Genomic DNA, 15,082 nt, shown 5'->3' on the forward strand with positions numbered 1-15,082 from the left:
CTGCCGGCGCCAATCGTCCTTTCTCTTCCTGGCCATATCAGTGGTGTTCCTGCGGGTGTCAGTCAGGTGCTGAGGTATGTCAGTTGCGGCTCGGGTCCCCCAAACCTCGCTGGAAGCCCTAAATGCTCCGGAGCTTGGATCCTATGCTGCCATACAGTGCATGCGCTGGCCACACCCGACTCAATCCTTTGCTTCTTTCTCCCTCCATCCCCCTCTGTCTTTATATCCTTCTTTCTTTCCTTCTTTTTTTCCCCTCTATCCCCCTCTCTTTCTTTCTATCCTTTCTCATCCCCCTCTCTTTCCTTCTTTCTTTCCTCCTTCATCCCCCTCTCTTTCTACCTCCATCCTCCTCTCTTTCTACCTCCATCGATCCATCCCCTTTATTTCTCTCTTTCTGTGACAGCTTGCCAGAATAGGTAGGATCTGTGAGAGCAGCTTCCCTGCGCAGCTCTGCTTGAGGAGAACATATCTTATTTATTCATTACTGCCCCTATACTGTATCCTCCTGCACTGTGCCCACTTACATACCCCCTGTACTGTGCCCTCCTGCCCCCTGTACTGTCCACTTACTCTCCCCCTGTGGTGTACTCTCCTGCACTGTACCCTCCTAATACAGTTCCTTTTTATCACTTGAATTATTTTTCCCCATTATGGGTGTAAGTGGGCCTCATGTCTAAGTTTTGCCAAAGGCCTCACAAAGCCTCTGAAGGCAGGAGTCTAGTGAAGGGGGAAGCCTAATAGTAGGTTTGTAGCAGCAATATAGAAAAAGGACTGAATTTAAGTTACAAGTGCAGTGGACCTTGCTGGGTTTGGCATCACAACCTATATTATGCCATGTCAGTGGAGCCTAGTACAAAGGGGTAGAGACATAAAGTTAGTTTAGGGGACAATTTTTCTGCCCTAGCATCAGCAGGCCAGGGGGGCCAGTCTAGGAGGAATTTTGTCATGGTTAGATTGACTTTGGTGAACATGTGTTCCAGGTGCATGTGTTGGTTGACAGTGGGTATAGCTTGTTGAAGGGTTGGAAGGGTACTGCTTTTCCATTTACAGGCTATGGTTAGACGAGCAGCAATGAGGATGTGTGTAAGGATAGGATGGGAATGTCTGGGCCAATCTTCTAAACTCAAGGCCAACCTCAGTAGTAATATTTCTCTCATACCAGCAATATGATTAATCAAAGACTAAATGTCTGTCCAGAATTGTGCGAGACCTGAGCATGTCAGTTTCAACATTTATCATGTAAAGTCACCCTTGAGCTCCAGTCAGGGACTTTGCCTAGGGCATGAGTGCTCAACCTGAGGCCCTCCAGCTGTCGCGGAACTACAAGTCCCATGGGGCATTGCAAGGCTAACAGGAACAAGCATGACTCCCAAGGGAAGTGGCATGATGGAACTTGCAATCCCGCAACAGCTGGACAGCCAGTTTGAGCACCCATGGTCTAGGATGAGATGATGCCACCAGTCTGATGGAAGGAATATTGAGTGGAGAGTATACATCGCTCTCAGAGAGCTCCATTATATCTGCATTGCATTGCCTGAATATCCTCCCTGGAATCTTAGGTTTTCATATGAAGGTCTCTGTTACTCAATAGATCAACATTGTGAGGACGATGTATATGCCAACACATGTGATCTCAATGGACGGAGGATGAGGAATACATCAACAGCCAAAGGTGAGTTATTATAATGAGGGGTATCCTCTTCATCCATTATAGACAGCTGAGGACCCGAGTCTTCATTTATAGGACATATGACTACTAATACTGCTATACTGGATCTATAAACCAAATGAACCAATCAGATATCACCTCTTACTATCTCTGTATAGAGGTAATAAAAGCCAGTATCTCATTGGTTGCCATGCTTCAGTATAAATTTCACACCCAGATATGATATACTGTATGCTGCGTGACATAATATATTGATTTATGTGAAATAACAATGTGATAGAGATATACTGTATAACACAGATAAATATAAAATGTCTTTACGTGAGATAAATATTCTGGAGGATCATTATACCGGCTGATACACGCAGGGTTATTCACTATCCTCTCTGTCTGTAGAGATTCCGGCTGCCAGGAGTAGAAAGCACCAGGTGATACTGATCCTGGGGGTCCTCCTAATATTGGTCTTCATTATTGTGGTCACCCTCATGAGTTTCCTCTTCATTTACTGTGAGTATCTCTATTATAATTATCATTTGGTTTATTACATGAAACTAAAAGACAAAGGAAAACTGTACTATTTTAGCATTGGCAGTGCAGGGATGTATTTACCATAATTGCATTCAGGGGTTGGAGGTGGGAGGGGGTTGGTGCCTGGGGGGGGGGCTAGAGGAAACAACACCAAGCCTGAAAATGTACAAATTGTGATAATGTTTCCTTATTTTTTCTTCTCTGTTCTGTTCACCTCTGGACACTGATGATTGTATTCAGGAAGAAAATGTAAGGGTGTGCAGAGGGCTTGCAGGGTGTGTAAGGTTAAGGGGTGTGAGAGATGTTAGAGGGAACTACACACAGGCGATGTAGGGTTCAGGAGATGAGTAGTGAAGAGGGAAGTTGGTGCACGGAATGTAAGAGGAAGGGGCGTGCATGGGATGTACAAAGAAATACAGGGCCACCACTAAATCATGGGACCCTGTACAGGTCTACTAGCTGTAAGCCAAAAGGTTTAGGTTGTTCCCTGTGGAGAAACATGGCAGCTTCCTGCTAATAATGGTTGCTAGGGGAGCAGCAGATGCAGGCACCCACCATGAGCTTAGCATCTGAGGCCATGTAGATGAATGGACTGGGAGATGCCAATGGTTGCTAAGGATGTGTTTGGGACAGGCACCCACTGCATTCTCAGCAAACACTGACATCACATGGCTCCACTTGCTTACATATATAAAATATTTCCTCTACCTTTTGCATGTGTGTGTGAGGATTAGTGATGTGTGAATGTGCTTGAACTTGGCTCACATTCAGAGAATGCAACAAAATATCCTCAAAGTGCAAATGTTAATGCACACCCTACTGAAGTCATTTTGAGGTGATTATTAAACGTTTTTTATGGCCATTGTCAAGGCTAATAGGCAAGTGATAGGCAAACAAGATGGGCACTGCCAAGGGGAACATATACCAATGCAAGATCTTTAAAAAAAAAAGATAGTTCAGTGGGGAGTGGATTTTTTTTTTAAGACTTAAATTAAAACATTACAAATGCACAAGTCCTTTAAATAACATGACTGGTGAATGCCCTAAACCTGCCTGTGAAATGAGGCACCTGTAGGAGGTATTAAAGTGTTATTTCAAAAGAAGAAAATGTGCTGCTAAATGATAGTTCCAATCTGTCTCCTGTTTCTCTTTGTAAGATAAGTGGGATCCCTGATGATATCATTGACGCCATAGTGTCATGGTCATATAGGATCAATGGTGTCATCCAGACAAAAAGGAAAAGAGAGAGGCAGCAAGTGTATGGCCTTCATGCACTATAACAGTCCTTATTCCCTCATCAGTTGGTGGATCCCTTGCCACAGAGGGCCCCCTTAGTAAGGCACTATGTCTCTATATTGATGGGAACAAGGGCCTCATCCACACAATTTTGGGCCATGGTAGTGAGGATTTGCAGGGGGGTTTATAAGAATCTGGAAGCCCTCTTTAAAATAGGGAGGTCCCCATATATACCACTGCCCCCTACTGGATTAAAGGTTTTCTTTGTACTTTTGGTTACTAAATACACAAACTGTCATTTTATTTAAGTAAAAGTCCCATGGTGTAAACAGTAAATCATACTGTCAAGCAATACTGATCCATAATCAAGGAAGGAAGGAGATATTCAAACATCTCCTCAGTAGACTGTCCAATCAGCAGGGAGAGCAGTTGGAGGAATTCGCCCTCTCACAGCTAATCTACATACACATCCCATAATACCCAAGGCAGACAGACACAACAGAAACAGCCACACCCCAAATGACCCAACACAGAGTACACCATAGTATGAGACTAATTGTGTAAATATATACACACACACACACACACACACATACATATATATACACACACACTGGTTGTACAACGAGTCTGTTTAGTACAGATCAGACTAGGGTTCTCAGTCACCCTGTGCCCCCAGTAGAGACACAGGGTGACTTGGACATAGGAGGTGCATGGGGAGCTAAAACAAGGGTTTCCCAACCTCCCCAAGGGATTCTTGGTTCCACGGGTCCCCCGTCCAAAGTGACTCCCGTCACATTAACTATTATTAAATCAGACACTAAAAAAAAACAACATTGTGCTGGCTTGGAAACTTATGCAGCCAGCATGATGGCCACACATCCCACTAGAATTAGGGTGAGCCAAAGACCCACACCCTGCTATCCAAGTCAAAATAGAAGCACAAACATAAGTACTGGAGGCATGGTCTGGCTGCTGAGTGGAATGGCTGCATAACGGCACTGCTCTGTCCAGTCAGCAGATTCAAAGCCACTGCAAAGCACAAGAGCTTGCCAAAAATACTCCCCGCTACACCTATCGATATCGGGGACCACTGGAGACCCTCGGAGATATGTCCAGGAAGAAATCTAAGCCCCCAGTACTGCGCAAACTGACCGAGTTATTCCACAGAGGGGCAATGGATTCCCAAGATGGTGCTGACTCCGGGAGCACTGCGCACTCACCGCTGCCTCCCCTCCCGCCTGCTCCTCTCCCCTATGGAGGAATCACCACTTGGGGAACAGATCTGCTCATCTCCTCTCTGCTGACAGGCACAAAAGAGCTGCAGACTCCCCTGCTCACTCTCCACTAAAAGCCCTGGTGAGTAAAAAGCACATGGGAGATGATGGTTCTCTTACTAATCAGGAGGGGGAAGATCTGGGCTCCTTAGCTTCCATCCCAGCCTCTGAGCACCTTTTGAAATCGATGATTTTAACACTCCACAAAAACATTCAGGTAGAATTTCGCTCTTCAGTGTCACATGTTCATTCCAGAATTGATCATGTCCAAGAGCGCAAAGCCCGAATTGAAAGACAGATGGAGGAAGTCACTCATTCTTATAACAAATTGATTTATTCCCAACCTGCCCATGCAGAAGATATCCAATTTCTAAAAGCTAAAGTTGCAGACCTGGAAGACAGGCACAATGATATTAAATTCAGGGGGATACCTGAAACAGTTAAAAATCCTGACCTGGTTCCATTTATCCAGTAACTTTTCTCAAACTTATTCCATCTCTATTCCCATCTGATTTTTTTAACTGATCTTTAAACCAAAACATCTGCCTGCGTCCATCCCAAGAGATGCGTTACCCTGCATCCATTTTTTTAAAATAAAATACCAAATCATGAAGCTTGCCAGATCCGCACGCACCCTCCCTGATCCCTACTCAAAAATGGCTCTTTTTGCTGACATCTCTGGCACCACTGCACAGATGCGGAAGGAATTCTCTCCAATAACTAAAGGTCTCAGAGACTTGGTCTACCAGTGGAGGTACCCAACAACTCATGGTCACCTACCAAAATAAAACTGTGCCAATGCATATGCTAAAAGAAGGATACACACTCCTTCACAACTGGGGCATCCCCTTAGAACCCCGCTCTGTGGGTCCATCTCCGCCCAGAATCCAGAGATCCTGGTCCACAGCTGGAAATACCTAGCTTTTAATGGCAACGCACCCTAAGGCGTCCTCCTGACTTATATCTAGCTACTCTATCTCCTGAATAGACAGCCATCCCTTGTTTCTCCACTCCCCAGGTTACAAGTGTGCTATGCACACCATACTGTTTTTTGTTGCTCTACTTACATTGAAATGCTTTTTTTAATGAGCTTTGTAGATATTAGGTTGTTCTTTATAATGTCACCTATTTTGTTTATCCCATCTCTGTGGGATTTTTGGATGGAGAATTAGTGTGTTATCTTTACCTGGACATATCGCAGCACCTCTACTTTAACTCACATGTCACTTAAAATTGTCACGCACAATGTTAAAGGGCTGAACAGCCCATTTAAATGCAGACTTATGTGGAAAGATGCTTTATCCCATAAAGCAGACATACTATGTATACAAAAGACACACTTTGTTGCTGAAAAGGCCCCTGTCTCATCACAAATCGTTCCCCCATTGCTTTTTTGACTCAGCAGAGGTCAAAAAGATGGGGGTAATGATTGCTGTTTGTGATTCTATTCCATTTCAGATGCATTCAGTTGAATTCTCTCAGCTATCTTCAACAATCACCCCCTGGTCCTTGTCAATATTTACGCCCCCAATGAGCGCCACAAGCAATTTTTTCACTCCCTGACAAAAAAAAACTCAGCCCTTACCCCAAGAACCAAATAATTATATGTGGGGACTTTAACACAGTCTTAGACCACTCCCTTGACTCATCTAATGTCTGTAGAAGATGCGTCACTGCCTTAACCTCTTATGTACAACTTGAGGATCTCTAAGACCCCTGGAGATGTTTTCATGCCTCTGAAAGAGACTACACATTCTACTCCTCCACACAAAAGTCTTATTCCAGACTCGATTTCTTCCTGGTCAACAAACATCTACTTCAATATGTGAGCGCCACACAGATTGGTCTGATAACGTGGTCTGATCATGATCCAGTCTCGCTGGAACTTTATACCTCTCCATCTAAATGACCACAAACAACTTGGAGAATAAACACCTCCCTTCTCTCCCATTCTTCTTATCGGGAGGAGATAGATTCTGAAATTCAAAAAAAGTTTGAGGTGAATTTTTTATCTGTATCTGATGCCTTACTATGGAATACCCAAAGCCTTCATTAGATCAAATTTGATGCACAGGAGAATAAGTCCCGTATACAAGCCATTGCTACACTGCTTCAGAACATCAGAGTAGTTGAGCGTTCCCACAAATCTTCTCCCAAACCCCAAGATGAGGAGGAATTGCATAAATGAAGAACTCAACTACACTCCTTGCTACACACAGATTTTGACTACTATGTCAAAAGTCTGCGTACTACCCTTTATGCCCAAGGCAACAAGCCTGGCACAATACCAGCAAGACAATACAAACAATACAAACGCAAGATGGCACAATCCAAAATCTCCTTCCTGCTAGATTCTCAAGGCAGAAAACCCCCAAGATATCGCCAACAAATTTAGCAAATTTTATGCCAATTGTATAACTTGAAAGACTCCCCTGCAGTTGTTCACACCTTCTTAGCATCCATTGACTTTTATTTATTTTATTTTATTTATTTACTTATATAGCGCCATCAATTTATGCAGCACTTTACATATACATTCACATCAGTCCCTACACCCTCAAGGAGCTTACAATCTAAGGTCCCTAACTCACATTCATACATATGAGGGCCAATTTAGACAGGATCCAATTAACCTACCAGCATGTCTTTGGAGTGTGGGAGGAAACCCACGTAGACACAGGGAGAACATGCAAACTCCAGGCAGGTAGTGTCATGGTCAGGATTCGAACCAGCGACCCTTCTTACTGCTAGGTGAGAGTGCTACCCACTACACCACTGTGCCACCCTCTCTCCAATCTGAACAACTAAATGATCTCTCTAGACCCTTTACAACTGAAGAGATTCTTAAAGTAATCTATAATCTCCCTCTACACAAAGCTTTCGGCCCAGATGGGTTCAGTAATGAATATTACGAAGTCCTTGAAAGAATTACTATATCCCACCAGTGGCGGCTGGTGAAGTTTTAGGATGGGGGGGCGCCAGAGCCCGCCCTTCCATTTGACCCCTCCCACTTGGTGAAAATGGGTGTGGTTTCAGCAAAATAGTGGGTGTGGCTCTAAGGTGGTGTGGTTAGTGTCTCAGATGAGCGAGGGATGGAGGGAGCGGGAGAGAGGGATGGGCGGACAGCAGACCCAGATCCTACACAACAATAGAAATGTGTATTCTAGAAAGTTTAACAATCAGCAAATAAAAATATTCCAAACACTTGGTGTTAGCACTTCAATCATCCCGGCACCTCGGTTGTTATGGTGTCGACTGATTGAAGCACATTATTTCTATTATTACATTGTAATATAAAATGAAATCATTCAACTCACCATAATGCAGAATCAGTGGGAGCCCCGAGTGTGTCACCTGCCGCCAGATGCCATCAGGTGTCTCCAGCGGAGTCTGTACTTACATGTAGCCTGTGTAACACAAAATGCAGCCTGTGTCCCCCAAATTCAGCCTCCTGTGTCCCCCAAATGCAGCCTCCTGTGTCCCCCAAATGCAGCCTCCTGTGTCCCCCAAATGCAGCCTCCTGTTTTCCCCAAATGCAGCCTCCTGTGTCACATCGAACCCCCCCATTCTCCACGGGAGCACAGCGGTACTACTTACCTTGCTGTGTGTTGTCCTCTCCTGTCCTGCAGTGTCCTCTTCCACAATGAAGATGGAGGGGTCCGCCCGTTTACCTCATACTTCCTGTTTTCTTTCTCCCGGGCGCAATGGGAGAATGAAAACAGGAAGTGACATCAATCTGAGATGTCAATCAAACCACCCGGCCGTAGTAATATATACTACAAGTGCCGGGCAGAAGCTACTCGGCGCTTCAGAAAGTGCCGCAAGGTGGGCTAAATGCCCGCAAATGAAGCGCCGCGTCTATGCAATCTTGTGATTGCATAGACGTGGCACTTCCCATAAGTATACTGTGTCCAGCATCGCACTGTGTCTGGCATCCGAACACAGTGCACTTAAGGCCCTTTTTTTGTATTTTTTTTTTTTAAAGAGCCAGTAGTAAAAGTTTTTTCTTTTTTTACTGCCTGGAGGGGGGGCGGTGCCCACGTGCCCCCTATGGACGGGCCGCCACTGCTCCCCACGTTCAAAAAGCATTTTCATCCTTCACAAACTCTGGTAAAAACCCCAAAGATTCACTAGAAGCCTTTATAGTGACAATCCCCAAACCAGGCAAAACTATAAACAATCCAGCTAACTATCGTCCCATTTCACTTCTTAACAGACATAAAAATTTTCACTGAATTACTAGCCTCCAGAGTTTCACAGTATGTCCCATCGCTGGTTCACAAGAATCAGGTAGGGTTTGTTGAAGGACGGCAGGCCTCTGATGCGACTTGTCGTTTTATAGACCTGATTCAATGGACAGAGTGCAGTCGAGGGCCTTCTCTACTCTTGTCTCTTGATGCGGAGAAGGCCTTCGACAGGGTGCACTGGAATTATCTTAAGGAGGTTCTTTTGAAATATGGCTTTAGTGGCTCTATTCTCTCAGCAATTTTAGCGCTAAACTCTGTCCCTAGTGTGAACCTGCAGACTTTTATCTAGCCCCTTTGACATCACCAATGGTACCTGTCAGGGATGTCCACTCTCCCCTATTATTTTTACGTTAATCTTGGAACCTTTGGTGATGTCCATAAGATCCAACCCCAGTATCTCAGGCATCATGATCGGTTGGGAGGAGCTCAAAATAAGCCTGTATGTGGATGGCGTCCTCCTCTCCCTCTCCTCTTTAGTATACCTCCCTGAAGTACAAAAAACCCTAGAGATATTTGGTGAATATCTAGCATGCTAAATCTTCACCTTGATACTGTCCTTAAAAAACAAATTTCAAGATTAACTCCTTTCTCCTGGGCACCAAAACTCTCTTTCATACCTGGGTAACAGCTGACTGCACCTTCTAGTAACATCCTTACTACTAACTACAACAGAGTAGTGGAAAAGCTAAATAACATATCTCAAGATATGAAACAAGTTAAAGTATCCTGGGCTGGTAGGATTACCTTGGCAAAAATTTTTCTTTTGCCCCACATACTCTATTTCTTCAGGACTTTACCTCTCCCGCTACTGCCCCAACATCTGAGTAAATTACAATCAATCATAAACTCGTTCATATGGAACAAAAAAGTCTTCTGTTCAAAGCATTACTCTTCTGTATGCCAGCATCTTTAGCAGGACTTGGTGTACCAAATATAGCAAATTATTACAAGGAGGTTGTCTTATGCCGCGTACACACAAGCAGACTTTTCGACTGGACTGGTCCAACGGACTGAGTCCAGCAGACAATTCGACCATGTGTGGGCTTCATCGGACCTGCAGCTGACTTTTTCGGTCGAAAATCTGACGGACATTAGATTTGAAACATGTTTCAAATCTTTCCGATGGACTCGAGTCCGGTCGAAAAGTCCGCTCGTCTGTATGCTAGTCTGATGGACGAAAACCGACGCTAGGACAACTATTGGCTACTGGCTATGAACTTCCTTATTTCAGTCCGGTTGTAAGTCATCACATACGAATCTGTCAGACTTTTGTGCGTTTGTGTGTAGGCAAGTCCGTTCGTTCGAAAGTCCGTCGGAAAGACTGTCAGACCTTTGTTGCCAAAAAGTCCGCCCGTGTGTACAGGGCATTAGACTGAACCAGACACTGGTGGAGGTCCTCAGATCCTCCAGCCTGGATTCAGATTGAAAGCTCAATTCTTTGCTCTTTAACTAAAGCTACTCTCTCCGCAACCCTCCTCAAATATTACCCGCCTCATCTCCAATGCAGTAAGACTTTATCCACCACATGTATCTGATCCTCACTGGCAGTAGGTGCACCAACTAATATCCTTCAACTCCTTCTGCTACAGGGCAAAAGCTCTCTTGTCCTCACACCTAGAAGTTAGTGTTTGGATCCAGAGCGGTATTAAACAATTTGGAGACCATTACAGTAACACATATCTTCTTTTCAAGAGCTCCAACAAAAGTTCCACATTCACCGTAATGACTTTTTCAAGTATCTCCGTATCAGATCCATACTCCAGAGCCTCAAGAATAAGGACAATGACCTTCTTGAAGGAGGTCATAAAATTTTACAACTCCCCTGCTGCTACCCAGAAAGGGATCTTTCACCTGTACCGCTTACTTTTGACACAGGTGGCAAAATCCAAGTCGTCATCTATGTCTTACTGGGAACGGACACTACACTTCTCCATACCTCTTTGCTGATGGCATATTACTCTACAGCTTCCACTTAAACTCTCCAAATGCATTTCACACTGGGAATCATTTCACAAAATCATCCACAAGTGGTATTACACCCCAACCAAGCTTGCCTCTTTCTTCCCAGACCAGTCCCCACACTGCTGGAGACTGTGTGGTTAATCTGGCTCCCTTTATCACATCTGGTGGTATTGCCCCAAAATATCTTCATACTGGTCTAAAATTGCAAACTTTATATCCTCGGTGCCGTCCCATACCTTATCACTCACACCACAAATGGTTCTTTTGGGTATTGCCATCCTGGACCTCTCTCCACGTCTCAGATTTTTCATTTCCCACACCTTGATTGCAGTCACACTGGTTCTCGCACCCATTGGAAACAAAAACCTTATTAGAAGAAGTGCTCCAGAAAAAACACTTCTTAACCACTTCAGCCCTGGAAGATTTGGCTGCTCAATGACCAGGCCTTTTTTTGCGATACGGCGCTGCGTTGCTTTAACTGACAATTGCGTGGTCGTGCGTCGCTGTACCCAAACAAAATTGACATGCTTTTTTTCCCACAAATAGAGCTTTCTTTTGGTGGCATTTGATCACCTCTGTGGTTTTAATTTTTTGTGCTATAAACAAAAAAAGATTGACCATTTTGAAAAAAAAAAACAATATTTTGTACTTTTTGCTATAATAAGCATCCCCATTTTTTTTTAAAAAAAGCTAATTTTTTTCTCAGTTTAGGCCAATATGTATTCTCCTACATAATTTTGGTAATAAAAATCGCAATAAGCGTATATTAATTGGTTTGCGCAAAAGTTATAGCGTCTACAAAATAGATTTATGGCATTTTTATTATTATTGTTTTTTTTTTACTAGTAATGGTGGCAATCTGCGATTTTTTATTGAGACTGCGACATTATGGCAGACACATTGGACGCTTTTGACACATTTTTGGGACGATTGACAATTATACAGCGATCAGTGCTGTAAAAATGCATTGGTTACTGTATAAATGTCACTGGCAGGGAAGGGGTTAACACTAGGGGGCGATCAAGGGGTTAACTGTGTTCCCTCAGTGTGTGTATTAACTGTAGGGGGGAGTGGACTGACTGAGAGATGACAGATCGTGGTTTCTAGCTATTAGGAACTCACAAACTGCCTCTCCTCTCAGAACAGGGATGTGTGTGTTTACACACACACACACGTCCCTGTTCTGCCTCTCGTGCCCACGACCGCCAGTCACAAGCATCAGCGCCCCCCGCGGTGCAGGCGGCACGCGCGCCTGCTATCCTGCTTAAAGGACCGACGTACAGCTACAACGGCTCGCGGGATCATGCCGTCGTAATGATGGCGGCTGGTCGGCAAGTGGTTAACAGAACTCGCATTTGCCAAAGCAAATCTAAGACTTTATACCTTCTGGGATCTGGCATCTGGGACAAACTGGGATCCTTGTGTAGCACTAACCCCCAAAGGAGCTGCTGATTTATTTGGGCCTGTACTCTGCTTTGTTTCCCCTTTTTAATATCTCAGTCCCCCTGACACAGCTGTAGTGTGATAGAGTGCAGTCAAACGAAATTATAAAGCAAGTTGACAATATTCAATATAATATACCTGTCTGTAGTCACCTTACCCTCCTCTTGGCTGGTGATGGAGACAAACAACACTCACACAGTTATACTTAAATAATAACCTTATTTACTGTAGTTGTATTAGAAAGAGTTAAACTACAATGGTTGTACTGTCAGACCAACATAGTCTGACAGACAACTAAACTTCATATTACGAAGGTACAATACAGGTATCAAATGTCTGAAATAATATATAAGAGATATAACAAAGTAAATAGGATAACCGTCAGAGTGAACGTATCTCACTATGAGCACTCTCCTATTTCCTGCGCGCTTAAGGCTATACTAAATCAAATGTTGACTTGATTAAGTATAATACAACACTAAGGAACTCCCTCCTTTAGTATCACACTACCCCAATATAGTAAAGGGACACAATGCCTTGTGTTTTACTAATCAGTCCTTCTTTATCTTCTTTTCTTCTGCTAGCAAACAACATAGATTTGTAATCCAAAGGGTTAGTGACTCCTGATCAAAGTAGACTGAAAATGTGACAGTGAGGTTCTGGTGCAGCAGCACTATAACTGACTTTGATGCCAGGGAATCAGTACTAAATTCTCTTGACTTTGCTTGTGGGACTATGGGTCCCAGCAACTCTGTCTTGTCTAGACGGATGTAATAAAGCACATCAAGAAACTTGTGGGCAACAGCCCCCTCACCCAACCAGGACAATGTTGTCAGAAAACTCTGTTCTGATGTACAGGGTTCTGTCTCCGGCCAGCCGGCACTGCTGGGATGCTCCGCTCCTCTCCACGAGACGCTCCGGAACTCCCAGATGACTCCGACAGGCTCCTCTGGCTCCTTTCCAGTCTTGCCCCGCCATCAGTCCAACTCTCTGGGATGTCACAATACTGCTACTCGGATCGCTGTTCCGTGGAGGTAGGCCGCGCTGTGCTGGAGACCTCACACAGATCCTGGTATGGTCTGGTATGGACTTTGGGGGGACCCCACGCCATTTTCTTTTTTTTTTTGGTGCAGGGTTCCCCTTAAAATCCATACCAGTTCAGGTCTGGTATGGAATTTAGGGGGAACCCCACGTCATTTTTTTTAAAAATTTTGGCCGGGGTTCCCCTTAATATCCGTACCAGACCTGAAGGGCCTGGTATGGAATTTAGGGGGACTCCCACGTCATTTTTTTTTTTTAATTTTGGTTCGGTGTTCCCCTGTGGGGAATTCCCATGCCGTTTTTATCAATGAACTTCTATGTGTATTGTCGGCAATGCAATAGCCGCGGGTAGTTTAAAATGTAATTTTTCCTTCGAAATGTCATTTTGCTGTCAGACTGTTCTAAACACAGGAAACATGCGCCCCTTTACAGGCATACTATAGACACCCCCCAGCTACAAAATTTAAAGGGATATTACACTTTTATTGTTTGACTTTGAGCATTATTAAAATCACTGCTCCTGAAAAAACGGCCGTTTTTAAAACTTTTTTTGCATTGATCCATGTCCCCTGGGGCAGGACCCGGGTACCCAAACACTTTTTATGACAATAACTTGCATATAAGCCTTTAAAATTAGCACTTTTGATTTCTCCCATAGACTTTTAAAGAGTGTTCTGCGGCATTCGAATTTGCCGCGAACACCCCAAATTGTTCGCTGTTCGGCGAACTTGCGAACAGCCAATGTTCGAGTCGAACATGAGTTTGACTCGAACTCGAAGCTCATCCCTACCCAGCATATGAACAGACCAGGTATCACCATTCAAATCAGAAGGCACTGGGTCCCTCAAGTACATCACCATAGAATTCTTCCTGTGCCCCACCTTACCTAGGGAGCACCCCTGTTTCTGTTCCTACAGGACAAACCTTTAGAGTCCCCATCATACCAGAAATAATATACAGCCAGCAATTCCAACCAAAAGCCTAGAGTGACAGCAGAGCATCCCTACTGGACACCGCCAACAACAGATACTACACTTGATCTTAGCCAAAAGGCCAAGACGAAAGGTGGGATGTGGAATGGGTTGTTTACTGTATGAAAAACAAACTAACAACCAGCAGTTGCTTTAGTTGCTAGAATGCTGGCAGACATCTGCAGGTGTGTGGCCAACTCAATGGGAGCCTGGGACCATGGTGAATGCTTTCAGAATGGAAAGTTGGAGAATCTTGGGGAATATCCATTCCCTGGTCTCCTCTGTGATGAATGAACCCAGAAGCAGCAAGCATTTTGTCAATTACAGGTTCAGAACCATCATTCCGTGGATGCTGTGGCTGATTAGCTGCAGTGGAGGGCAAGGGAGACAATAGGGGTCTAATAGACCCATGATGTTTCCAAAAAGAGAACCTGCCCATGCTATTACATAAGGGTTGTTAGCCCCCTTGTGATAGTAATAAAGTTAAATGAAAAAAATAAAAAGCATGTTAAAAAAAAAAAAAAAGTCAAGGTAGACTTACCGGTAACTTGTTTTCCAGGAGTCTTTCAGGACAGCACCTTGAGAGCGTGGCTCCACCCACTTGTCAGGAAACACACCTCCACCAATCTTTAAAAGGAGGCTCCTTCCCACTTATCATCAGTGGGACCTCCGGCCCAAGCTGGAACACATAATCAGATTATGGTTATT

At 44.2% G+C, this 15,082-nt stretch overlaps 1 pseudogene; it reads right to left on the bottom strand.

Moving 5' to 3' along the window:
• Positions 1-14,329: 14,329 nt before the first annotated feature.
• Positions 14,330-14,468, bottom strand: LOC141135855 (U2 spliceosomal RNA; annotated as a pseudogene).
• Between the last annotated feature and the right edge of the window lie 614 nt (positions 14,469-15,082).

Source organism: Aquarana catesbeiana, linkage group LG03 (genome assembly GCF_042186555.1).
Source record: "Aquarana catesbeiana isolate 2022-GZ linkage group LG03, ASM4218655v1, whole genome shotgun sequence".
In the NCBI taxonomy this organism is placed as follows: Eukaryota; Metazoa; Chordata; class Amphibia; order Anura; family Ranidae; genus Aquarana; species Aquarana catesbeiana.